The sequence below is a fragment of the Aquarana catesbeiana genome, unplaced genomic scaffold (genome assembly GCF_042186555.1).
Source record: "Aquarana catesbeiana isolate 2022-GZ unplaced genomic scaffold, ASM4218655v1 unanchor225, whole genome shotgun sequence".
Lineage (NCBI taxonomy): Eukaryota > Metazoa > Chordata > Amphibia > Anura > Ranidae > Aquarana > Aquarana catesbeiana.
Window position 1 is genome coordinate 1,503,107 of NW_027362652.1, and position 12,586 is coordinate 1,515,692.

The following is a 12,586-nucleotide window of genomic DNA, read 5'->3' on the forward strand; positions in this document are numbered from 1 at the left end:
CAGATTTACGCTTATGGGTGTGGAATTTAATCGCTGCATCAATGCATCGCGATTCGGGGGTCCCCGATGCGGCATCGATGCAGGCACCCTGAAAAATCGATGTCGGGTGTGACGTCATCCCGACTTGCCCCACCCCTCCCGAAAGTGTGCTCCGAGCATTTTTGTCAAAATGGCTTTTGCTATTAAATGCATAATCCATTAAGTGGTGATCGCTGTATGTGTTTTTTTAGAAACATATGTAGCTTCATACCTCGTTTTTAGTCTGTGTATATAACTGTATATCCCGGCACTCATGTGACTGCTCAGTCCGGCCGGCCCTTCTCCTCTCAGTATCTCCTGACGTCAGCCCCGCCCACCTCTCTTCTGATCTGATAGCTACAGTTGGTGGGCGAGGCTGAGAACTCCCATTGACGTCAGGAGAGACAGAGAGACGTGAGACTGAGAGGAGAGAGAGGCGAGCCGGACTGAGCAGTCACATGAGCGGCTTATACAGTTTTATACACAGACTAAAAAAACGAGGTATGAAGCTGCGTATATTTAAAAAAAAAAACACATACAGCGGTCACCACTTAATGGATTACAACTGCATTTATTAACAAAAGCCATTTTGACAAAAACACAGTTATACACACGGACTAAAAAACAAGATATGAAGCTGCATAAATTTTAAAATGCAGATACAGCGGTGGGCACTTAATGGATTAAATACTGCATTTTTTACTAAACAGGTATTTTACCAGCTGTATGTAGACTACAAATGTGTTTGTATTCTACTTACACTGTCTCCTACATGTGCTCTGTGCTGACAATATTTCTCCACCCCCCCCTCCCTCCCCCCAGTTTGCACATTCCACTGTGTTAACTTCTAGTGTGCTGGAAGGTGCAAACGAGGGAGCCCAGAGAAATGTCATCACAGAGACAGTACAGGGAACTTCACAGGGCTGTTTGTCAGTTGTGGATTCTAATCCCTTCTGACCTCCCAGCAGCCGTGTGTGTGAATTCCTGTACCTTGTAGTGCACCGGATTAGTGCACTACGTAAAGCGGAGTTCCACCCGTTTTTTAGTTTATTAAAAGTCAGCAGCTACAAAAAGTGTAGCTGCTGACTTTTAATAATCAGACATTCACCTGTCCCACGGTCCATCGATGCGGCCGCACGGAGCCTCGCTCCTCTCCCTCTCCTCTGCGCCTTTAGATCTACTGTGGGCAGTGACACCCGCCCGTGACAGCTTATGGCTTCACAGCCGGGCGCAGACTGCACGAGCCGCACTGCGCTCTGCCATTGGCCAGCCAATCTTCTGGGACCCAGAAGACCGCTGGCAATTTTTTGTTTATTAAAAGTCAGCAGCTACAAAAAAAGTGTATCTTCTGACTTTTAATAAAAAGACACTCACCTGTCCCACAATCCAGCGGCGTGGCCACCCAAACCCTCCATTCTCTCCCCTGCCTGTCCACGGCGCTGTCAATACTACTGTGGGCATCCGGCTGTGACAGCTTGCAGCTTCACAGCCGGGTGCGCCTGTCTCACTGCGCTGTCCTGCACAGCCAGGTAATCTTCTGGGAACTGTGATGTGTCCCAGAAGATTGCAGGGGGGAAGGGCCGCCTTGGCAGCCCAAGCGGAAGTGGGAGCACGTCAGTAATCGTGATGCATCGTGATGCATCGCGGAATCGAATAGTTGACCAGATAATCGTAATCAAATCGAATTGTGAGACCAGTGAAGATGCGCACCCCTAGTTACGCTATATGCCTTCCTCTTTCTTTTAATGGTGGGGCCGACTGCCTATATCTACTGAGTCCATCCTTACCTTACACCTGTTCAAAGGTCCATCTGGTGGTCATATCTGGATAGAGCATCTGATCTCCTTGGTATATTATACCACAAAGCTTGATTGACTCACTAGGTGTACATCTATTTGAGTTCAATCCCTCTGGTAAGCAGCTTCTGGTGTCTTTGGTGGTGGATCTACTATCAACTGTTATTACATCATACATATTTGAAGTTAAAGACTGTCACTATATTATATCCACATGTGGTTGAGGATTATCATCACACATGATTCAAGCTTGTCACTGACTTTTTTTTGGACATCACATGTCCAAGTTCCTCTGTTTATAGACATCACATGTCATAATAGAGGACTGCTTGGAGTATTTTTGAGCACATAATTTATTATTCACGTTTTTTTGTACTCATATTATTTGTTATAGTTTATATGATCACATAAGCGCTGCACATTTCACCCAATTTGTCATTTTTGCAACTTTACCCCCTGCTGTGCTGGCTGCTTTAGTTTTTTTTTTTTTCCAATCTTTGTTTGATTTCTTTTATAGACAGCGCGGTACATATTTGTTTATAATTTACTGACGGTATTGTGGACTGCTGCTTATAGCCCTAATAGATTTAAAGAGACAACTATATTTTTATATTATAGCAAACTGTCTGCCACATGGAAAGTACAGCGGGTTATGACCCGTCAAAGGAGGAGAGAGCAGGAAACTGAAATGGAGAAGACGCTGCAAGACAGTGAGGATTTCCATTTGGAAAGTCTTGATAATAAACCCTATGTGAAAATTCAGGGAGCTCAAAAAAAAGGGCTTAAAGAAAATATAATTAAACAGGGGTTGGAATCTGATAATCTCTCAAAATCTAGTCCAAAGGGGAACATTGATCTACGGGATATTCAGGAAGACTCTCAGATTGACTCTGAAACAATACAGATGTCCCGGGTTCCACAAGTTTCATGGGGTTTGGAGGGGAGATTTGTATCCAATATGTCTTTAGCCTCATCCTCAGATCCCAATAGAGATATGGAAACAGCAGAGTTTACGTTGAATAAGCAGGATATAGGTCGATAGCCAATTAGCAAAAGATATAAATACGCAGAATAGTCTTTCTCCCTCTGCTTCAAAATCAGAACCTACCTTGAAGGATGTTCTTACTGCGGTACAGGCCAGTAACAACTCATTATTATCATTAACAAGCCAGATGGTGAAATTAAAAGGGGACATTGCAGTCATGAGACAGGAGAATCAAAAAATATGTGAATGCACTTCAGCGATAGAGGTGAGAGTAGGAGAGCTAGAGGACTCTCTGCCTCTGATAAAAAAAGATAATCATCTGACAAAAACACAGACAAAGGAACAAACACAGAAAATGGAGGACCTGGAAAATAGACAAAGACGTAATAAAGTTCGTATTCTAGGTCTCCCTAAACATGAAGAAGGCCAATCCCCTGCTGTCTTTTTTGAGAAATGGTTAATGGACATACTGGGGGGCAGGGTTTTTCAAAACTTTTTGCAATTAAACGGTCACATCGTATACCTAGTCACCCTTCTCTGCCCTGAGGTAGACCTAGACCAATCATTAAGATATTAACCGGTTCCCGACCGGCGCACGCCAATGTACGTTGGCAGAATGGCACGGCTGGGCAAATGGACGTACAGGTACGTCCATTTGAATTCCCCGCCGTGCCATTGCGTGCACGCGCCGGCCTGGGAGCTCCGTGAGTTGGGTCGCGGGTCCCGTGGACTCGATCGCCGCGGGGATACCCGGGATCGCCTCACAGAGAGGACGAACGGGGAGATGCCGTTGTAAACAGCATCTCCCCGTTCTGCCAATGACAAGTGTCACCTGATCTTTGCTCCCTGTCATCGGAGCAGAGATCAGCGACATCACACACACAGCCCATCCCCCTACAGTTAGTAATCATACCCCTAGGACACACTTAACCCCTCCCCGCCCCCTAGTGGTTAACCCCTTCACTGCCAGTGCCATTTACACAGTAATCAGTGCATTTTTAATCGCACTGATCGCTGTATAAATGACAATGGTCCCAAAAATGTGTCAAAAATGTCCAGCATGTCCGCCATAACATCCCAGTCACAATAAAAATCGCTGATCGCCACCATTACTAGTAAAAAAAAATTATTAATAAAAATGCCATAAAACTATCCCCTATTTAGTAAACGCTATAACTTTTGCGCAAACCAATCAATAAACGCTTATCGCAATTTTTTTTTACCAAAAATATGTAGAAGAATACAATCGGCCTAAACTGAGGAAAAAAAATGTTTTTTTGATATATTTTTGGGGGATATTTATTATAGCAAAATGTAAAAAATAATGCGTTTTTTTCAAAATTGTCGCTCTTATTTTGTTTATAGCGCAAAAACTAAAAATCGCAGAGGCGATCAAATACCACCAAAAGAAAGCTTTATTTGTGGGGAAAAAAGGACAAAACGCTCTGGTCAGGAAGGGGGTAAAATCTTACGGGGCTGAAGCGGTTAAATTGTCAAGATAGAGATCTTATAGAGATCTTATATTATCTAAGACACGTCAATGGGTACAATGTCAATGAGTACAATGGTAATAAGATGTCCTTCTTTCCAGACTTTTCAGTTGAAGTACAAAGAGTGAGGGCGAAATTTGTTGAGGTTAAACACAGGCTACGTGCTTTGAAAACTACATACTCAATATTGTTTCCTGACAAATTGCGCATCACTGATGGAGACGCAGTTCCGTTTTTTGATACCCCAGGTGCAGTGAATTTTTGGTTGGATAAGAGGCGGTAATGGGGCGGGGGGCAGTAATTGGGTGAGGGGCAGGGATGTTTCAATTATAGTAGGGACTAGGTTGTTTTTTTTTTTTGTTTTTTTTGGGGGGGGGGGGGGGGGGGTGGAATGCTTAGGCATCCTAGTGTATCGCTGTCCACTACGCAAAAACTAACACAATTATTCATTTTTTTGTCGTATTATACACCTGAGAAACTATTTCAATGGAATCATAGAGATTCCCCTTTGTGTCCTCGATGTAGGGGAGGCCCTGCAAACTTATAACATATGCTATGGGGATGCCCTAAACTCCACCGATATTGGCAAGGTATAATCGAGACTATTAATAGTCTCTTCGGAATAAAATTACCATTAGAACCTGGCATATGTTTGTTAAATATAATAGAGGAATCTATTACTCTGGATTGTGCTTATATTACAATAGTAAGAAGTTTATTTCAAGCTTGTAAGTTAATAGCACAAAAATGCATCTCAGTTTATCCTCCAACAGTGGAGGAATGGAGAATGTAAATATAGGAAACCCTGCTAAAAGAGAAGTATTTTTCTGCATCGAGGTTGCCAAGGGAAATTTGAGACTATATGGAGAAGATGGATGGGTGCTCCAGGCCCCGATTTGGAAGGAGTAATATAGTAAGAGAAGAGAAAAAGAGAGAGAGAGATTAGAGTATGGGAGCCCCGATTTGGAAGGAGTAATATAGTAAGAGAAGAGAAAAAGAGAGAGAGAGATTAGAGTATGGGAGCGGGGGGGGAGGTTTTTTTTGTGTGGGTGTATTTATGGTTTATTTAATGATATGTGTATTAGTACTGTATTTGGGTAGTTTGTATGGACTGTGTTTTGTTTTGTTTTTGTTCACTGTATTAAATTTCATACATTTTTTTTACTGGATTAAAAAAAAAAGAAATGAGAAGAAATATGCTGATCATTCAAACCAAACTTTAGCTGTGCCACCCTGCTGTTTGCATGATCAGAGCATCAAACATAAAAGCTATATTTCTACCACTTCTACATATAACAGGTTCTAGCTGTCACTGGTTTTTAATAAAAGCAGCAGGCGCTTGCCCAACCATGTCCCTAGGGACCGCTGATGTCACCAGGAGTGCCTGCTAAATAAGCAATGGGGAAAAGATAGCAATGCCCCTGGACCCTGTTACCTCTCAAATACTACGGTCACCCTCTGACTCCATCCTACACTCTTCAACTCACATCTTCAATCTCTTCCGCTCTCTTCTGACATCTTCCCCAACTCTCTAAAATGTGCACTAGTCACCCCCATACTTAAAAAGCTGTCCTTGCTCCCCTTTTCTTCTAAACTCCTTGAACGCTTGGTCTACAACCAAATGAGTGACCACCTCATTAATGACCTTATTTATCCCCTTCAGTCTGGATTTCGTCCTCAAAACTCCACAGAAACTGCTCTTTTAAAACTCACAAATGACTTCCCAACAGCAAAAAACAATGGACACTATTCTGTACTCCTACTTCTGGACCTTTTGGCTGCCTTTGATATAGTTGACCACCTTCTCCTCAAAAAAAAAAAAACTTTACTCCTTTGGTCTCCGTGACTGTGCTCTTCACTGGCTCTCGTCCTAGCTATCTTACCGCACCTTCAGTGTTGCTTGCAATTCTACTTCCTCCTCTCCCCTTCCTTTCTCCATCAGGGTCCCCCAAGGTTCTGTTCTTGGATCTCTCCTATTTTCAATCTACACCTCCTCCCTGGGTCAGCTGATAGCCTCCCATGGCTTTCAATATATTTTTTGTTTTTCAAATATTTTATTTAATCAAAAGAAGGCAGCATCCGTGTCAACAAGACAACATACATAGCGAGTCATACACCATAATACAATAAAACATGTGAAGGGAACAGCCAATGATGGAGAAAGAAAAATAGAAAAATCGGCATAAAACTCTCCGTTCCCTTTCTGAGAACCCTATATGGTGCAAGTCTGACAATAAAGAAAAAAAAACAAAAACAAACAAAAAAAAAATAGACAACTGCCTAAGCTTATTTATTGTTTTTAAAAATAAAGAGGAAAGTAGAACAAGCAAGGAGGAAAAGAAACAATAGACGCAAAAATGTTTGGGGGAAAAAAAAAGGGGGGGGGGGGTTATTGGATTAACAACCCCTATGCTGCTATCCCAAGAGGTTCACCAAGGAGCTTGTGTCGGTCAGTAGCTTAAAGGTCGAAAAGAGCTTTCCCCTCTTCAGAGAAGACAAACATGTTTCACACTGTCCAGGTTTTGGAATACCGTTCGTGTTTATGTTGTGCTGCAAGCACGAGATCCTCCATTTTACTTGTGTCTTCAAACCTGTTAAGCCAAAAGCCAACTGTCGGTGGCTGTGAGTTCTTCCAAGTAAGAGGAATACAGGACTTGGCTGCATTGAGGAGATGATGAATAGATCTTTTGTATATTTTAGCTGGAATGTTTGAAACATGTAAAAGAAAGGCCATGTCTTCCCGAACCTCATAATCGTCATTTTTTACTCTCCAGAATTGATTGAGTTTGGGGCAGGAACAAAAGATGTTTATCAGTGTTCCCCGTTCTTCCAGACACCTCCAACAGCTAGCTGTGGGATCCGGGAAAAACTTTAATATCATTTCTACGCTGACGACACCCAAATTTATCTCTCCACCCCTCAACTCACTCCATCAGTCTCTAAATTTACTAACAGACATATAAGTCTGGTTGTCACAACACTTCCTCAAACTCAACTTGTCCAAAACAGAGCTCATATTTTCTTCTCCACATGCCTCTTCTCCTGACTTCTCTGTCAAGAGCAATAACACGACCATCCACCCATCCCTGCATGCCAGGGTGCTAGGTGTTATCCTGGACTCTGAACTCTCCCATGTCCAATCACTGTCCAAAGCTTGCTGCCTCAACCTCTGCAACATCTCCAAAATACATCCCCTACTAACCAATTAAACCACAAAGCTCCTGATTCACTCCCTGGTTATCTCTCGCCTCGACTGCTGCAACTCCCTCCTCATTGGCTTACCTCTAAATAGGCAAACTGCTCAGCATCTGCTACTCCTCTCTGCCAATCCCTCCATTGGCTGCCACTCACCAAACAAATTAAATTCAAAGTACTAACAATAACTTACAAAGCCATCCACAACTCAGCCCCCAGCTACACCACTAACTCACTCTCAAATTACCAACTAAATCATTCTCTTTGTTCCGCCCAAGACCACCTGCTCTCTAACTCCCTCTTCACCTCCTCCCATACTCGCCTCCAGGACTTCTCCCCAGACTCTCCCATGCTTTGGAATTCCCTACCCTAATCTGTTTGACTAACTAAAACTCTATCCACTTTTAGGCAATCCCTTAAAACTTTTCTCTTCAGAGAAGCCTACCTTGCCTCTACCTAACAACTATACTTACATTTTCTTCATCAGCTCATCCCCCACAGTTATTACCTTTTGCATCACTTGACCCTCCCTCTTAGACTGTAAGCTCTAACAAGCAGGTCCCTCTGATTCCTCCTGTACTGCAAACTGTACTGTCTGCCCTAACGTAAAGCGCTGCACAAACTGTTGGCGCTATATAAATACTGTATAGTAATAATAATAAATAATATGGTCACTAAAACATATTTGGGCAATGATGTCACCACTATCCCATCTGTTCCTTTGTTTAGCTGATGATAGCTCAGGGAGTGGTACCTTTGGGTACTATGTACCCCATACTTATTTATACGGGGCAGTATCTGGGGCTTCATTATTAAAAGGAGGCTTCCCAGTTCAAATAAGACCCCTACCCTCAGAACCCCACAAGCACCTGCCAGCTTTGTGCTTCTGCATGTTCTTGTACTCATCAACATTGGGACAAGGTGTTCTGCAAAGGGGATCCACCCTGGAAAGGCACCAGGGTGGACGAGCTTGTGGTCCCTTCTTCCTGAACCATATCAGTCAACATGCGGGTTGCCCCCAAGCAAAGCACCTTGTCCCATGTTGATCACAAAATGGTGAAAATGTAGAAAGTAAACACGAATGTTAAGATGAAATTTGTGTATGTAGCGCCCTTTACTTAAGGATAGGTGGGATATTGTAGAATTTGTAGCATAGGAGTTATTACAGGTAAATTTAGCCAGGCCTGTGGTATTTTACCAGGCCTGGTTGTTTTGGTTTGGGGTTGGAAGTGTCAGAATAGTGGGGGGTGTGGCCACCCACACTTGGGTTCAGAGACGCATCCTCTGCCTGATGGTGGATTGTTCCAGAAGGAGAGGATGGGCTGAGACCTGAGTGGCAGGGAACTTATCTGAGAGTCCTGACCAATCATTAACTTGTTTGGTCGAAAGGAGGTCTCTTATATAAAGGAAGGTCACATGCTTCCAGAGGAGAGGGGCCTGGGGCCCGAGCGCAGGCGAGGAGAGGGGCCTGGAGCCCGAGCGCAGGCGAGGAGAGGAGCCTGGAGCCCGAGCGCAGGCGAGGAGAGGGGCCTGGGGTCCGAGCGCAGGTGAGTGGCCTGGGTCCCGAGCGCAGGAGAGGAGAGGGTCCTGGGGCCCGAGCGCAGGAGAGAAGAGGCCTGGGGCCCAGAAGAGTGTTCCAGGAGGTCCAGTTCGGGCGTCTGGATTGCGGCAGAGCCAGCATATAGCGCTGGGGACAGAACCGGACATTCCCATGCAGGGATGTGCCGGGTGTGTGAGAAGGAAGAAGTAAAGCGGAAGAAGAGGACTGGGGATCTACTTTCTGTGAGTAAAACATGGACTGTTGATTGGGAGAGAACAGGTCAGTGGAAACTCAGAGAAACTAGTGCAGAAGTAAATGGAATGACATACTGTGAGCCTACGGACCACCGTATAAACCATATTACAATAACTTCCCAAAGACTGATGGGCGTTGGCGTGGGAGTCATGGAAATAGGCAGTGATGGCCTGTGGCTTTAAGTTCAACACCTAAAGGAAATCTATCGGTCAGGCAGAGGGAATTATTCAGAGTAATGCCCCTTTTAACTTGGGAGTGCTGCAGAAGAGGAAGCAATAGAACCAGGAAAGGATCGCTTAGGGAAGTCCAACATCAAAGCTACAGCTATGGATTACACCCTCATTTAGTGGGGTCTGGAGGAGTATCTCATATCTCTCTATGAATAATCCCAGATTGACTCCACGAATAAAGAGTGATAAAACTTGAACTTTGACTGTTTGGTGTCATGTGCGTGCGATGGGGAATCGGAAGCGGAGTGATTGGCAAAATGATAAGGAACAAACCAGCAGCCCCCATGGGGGTACTACAACAACTGGAGGTCCCACTGGGATTTGCCTTCACTACCAATCCACTGGCCGTTGCCCATAGCAACCAAATCAGATTTTCTACTTAGTGCAGTTGCCCCTAGCAACCGTCGAGATGGAAGTGGTCTGCACGCATCCTGCACCCAGTTGCATCATTGGACGCTCACTATTATAGGAAGTCCAGCATTCAGTGACTGTAATATGTGCTGTCATACGTGACAATCACAGCGGTATTGTGCCATCAAATTACAGGTGTCCGGCGTGGGTACAGCGCGGACAACCACCCACTGTTTGCAACAATTTTACTCCTGCTAACACAGTTGAGAATGTGGAAGAGGCTTGTGGATGGCGCTATTGCCCTGGGAAACATGGATACAGGGGGGTGTTGTTGGACGGGGACTGCAGAGGGTCGGTCCCTTACAGTGGGACATCGCAAGGAGACATTTCACTGTGCAATTAGAGACTGCTGCCAGTTAGCTTGCAATTCAATAGTGCTTGCCACCAGGTGTCGCTGGGAAGCACAATGAAAATGTAGTACTACATTCCTCGCACGCTGAGCCAACAAGAAGGTGGGTGGAGTCATGCCCCAGAGGAGAAGTTAATAAGTGCATCTGCCATGCAGTGGTCTACTGAACAGCAGGATCGGATGTTGGTAGATACCGGCATCCGTTTGGCGTTTACCGGAGGACTGACTCTGGGAGTGATCGCTGGGGTGGAAAGGCTGTGCATGTTATGTCCAGAATGTCACTGGCCCACCGTTGGGGTTCGTGCCTGGGCCCGGTGCAGCCATTGTGGAAGTCCACTGACCCGGCTGGGATCAGTGCAGCGGGAGACGCAGTATTACACTGTCCACCTGACTACCGGACTTTGTACACTACAGACACAGGTGGCCTGGAAAGGAGAGGGTTGTGCGTCGCCCACCCCTGTGCTGAAAGAGATGTCTTCAGCATCGTCCATGATAATGTCCCTGATGAGATCAGCCAGGACTATGACCGGGTAAAAGAAAGACTATTGGCTCGCTTCGGCATTACTCCAGAGGCACACTGTTTGAGGTTTCGCAACCTCCGCCGAAAGGAGAAAGAGCCTTACACAGAATGGGCTCATCAAATGACCCGAGCAGCGGAGAGTTGGATGACCGGGCGCCAAGCTGTTACCATGGCAGATGCGCTCCAGCTAATCCTCCTGGAACAATTCTACGATCATACCCCACATGAGGTTAGAGACTGGGTAAAGGATCGGCGGCCAGTCACAGTAGATGAAGCTGCCACCCTAGCTGACCAATATGTGGATTCAAGGCGGACTGTACAACCAGAGCCTAAGACCCCAGCTCGGCCTGTCCCCAACATTCCACGGAGCTTTGCCCCTCCACACCAGCCGTTGATCCCCGGCCACACTCAGCTACCATCTTCACGAGGAAAAGGGGACCTCTGCTACAGATGCAACCAAGCAGGGCATGTTAGGAGGTATTGTCCGCAGAATGTTTCCCAGGACGCGCGGAACAACAGGCCCCTTGGACCTGCCGGGGCTGCTGCACACTGTCTGGAGAGAGATGATGTGACTTACCCAAGCGAGGAGAATATTGGAATTCTACATGAGGCAGACCCTGTGCAAGCTGCCACTAGAGATAATCGTTTGCACCATCGACAAGCCGTGTGGATTAATGATCGGGCTGCCCAGGGACTGCGGGACACGGGAGCTACTATTACCCTGATACAGTCCCAAATGATAAACCCGGCAGAGCAGACGGGACGGTCTGTGGCTGTGCGGGTGGCCGGGGAAATGTTATGCGGGTCCCCACTGCCAGGGTTCACCTTGATAGGGGTTCGGGGGCTAAAGAAGTGGAAGTGGGAATAATGCAGAACTTACCTGCAGAGGTTTTGTTGGGCAACGATTTGGGACGTTTAAATTCAGCCTTCTCCCTGGATGTATCCCCGGAAGCCTATCCTGTTACCACCCGCCAGCAAGCCCGGATGGAGGTGCGCTCCCTCGAGGATGGGACCCAGGTAAGACCTGTCACCCCTGACCTAGACTGTACTACCCCAACTGTCCCTACCCCGACTTGGGCTTCTCCCCAAGAATTTACTCAGGCAACTCTTAGCGACCCTTCCTTAGCTAGCTATAGGGAAAGAGCAGGATTGGACCCTGGGGGGTTGGAGAGGGAGCGAATAGAGTGGGTCCAGGGATTACTCTATCGCGTTACTGAGGCAAAGACAGCCTCCCATCCACCCAAGCGGCAGCTGGTTGTGACGCAGAAATATCGTCATGACCTGCTGCGCATTGGGCATGACATACCCTTAGTCGGACACCTGGGGATGTCCCGGACCCTCCACCGTCTGACTCAGTCGTTTTTTTGGCCAGGGATTACAGGGGACGTCTGACAGTATTGCCGGACCTGTGACACATGCCAGCGGGTGGGTAAGCATGGGGGCCCGCTGAAAGCTCCCCTACACCCTTTACCGATCATTGATGAACCCTTTAGCTGCGTTGCTGTAGACCTGGTTGGACCATTGCCCAGACCTAGTCCTTCTGGGAAGAGATATATCCTTACTGTGGTGGATTATGCCACCCGGTACCCGGAGGCCATTCCCCTGGCAAATATCCATGCAGAAACTGTGGCTGATGCTTTGCTCCGGATCTTTGCCAGGGTGGGTTTCCCTCGGGAAATCATCTCTGACCAGGGGACCCAGTTCACTGCTGAGCTCACTCAGCAGTTATGGAGGCTCTGTGGGATAAAGCCCCTACAGAGCTCTCCCTATCACCCCCAGACCAACGGACTGTGTGAG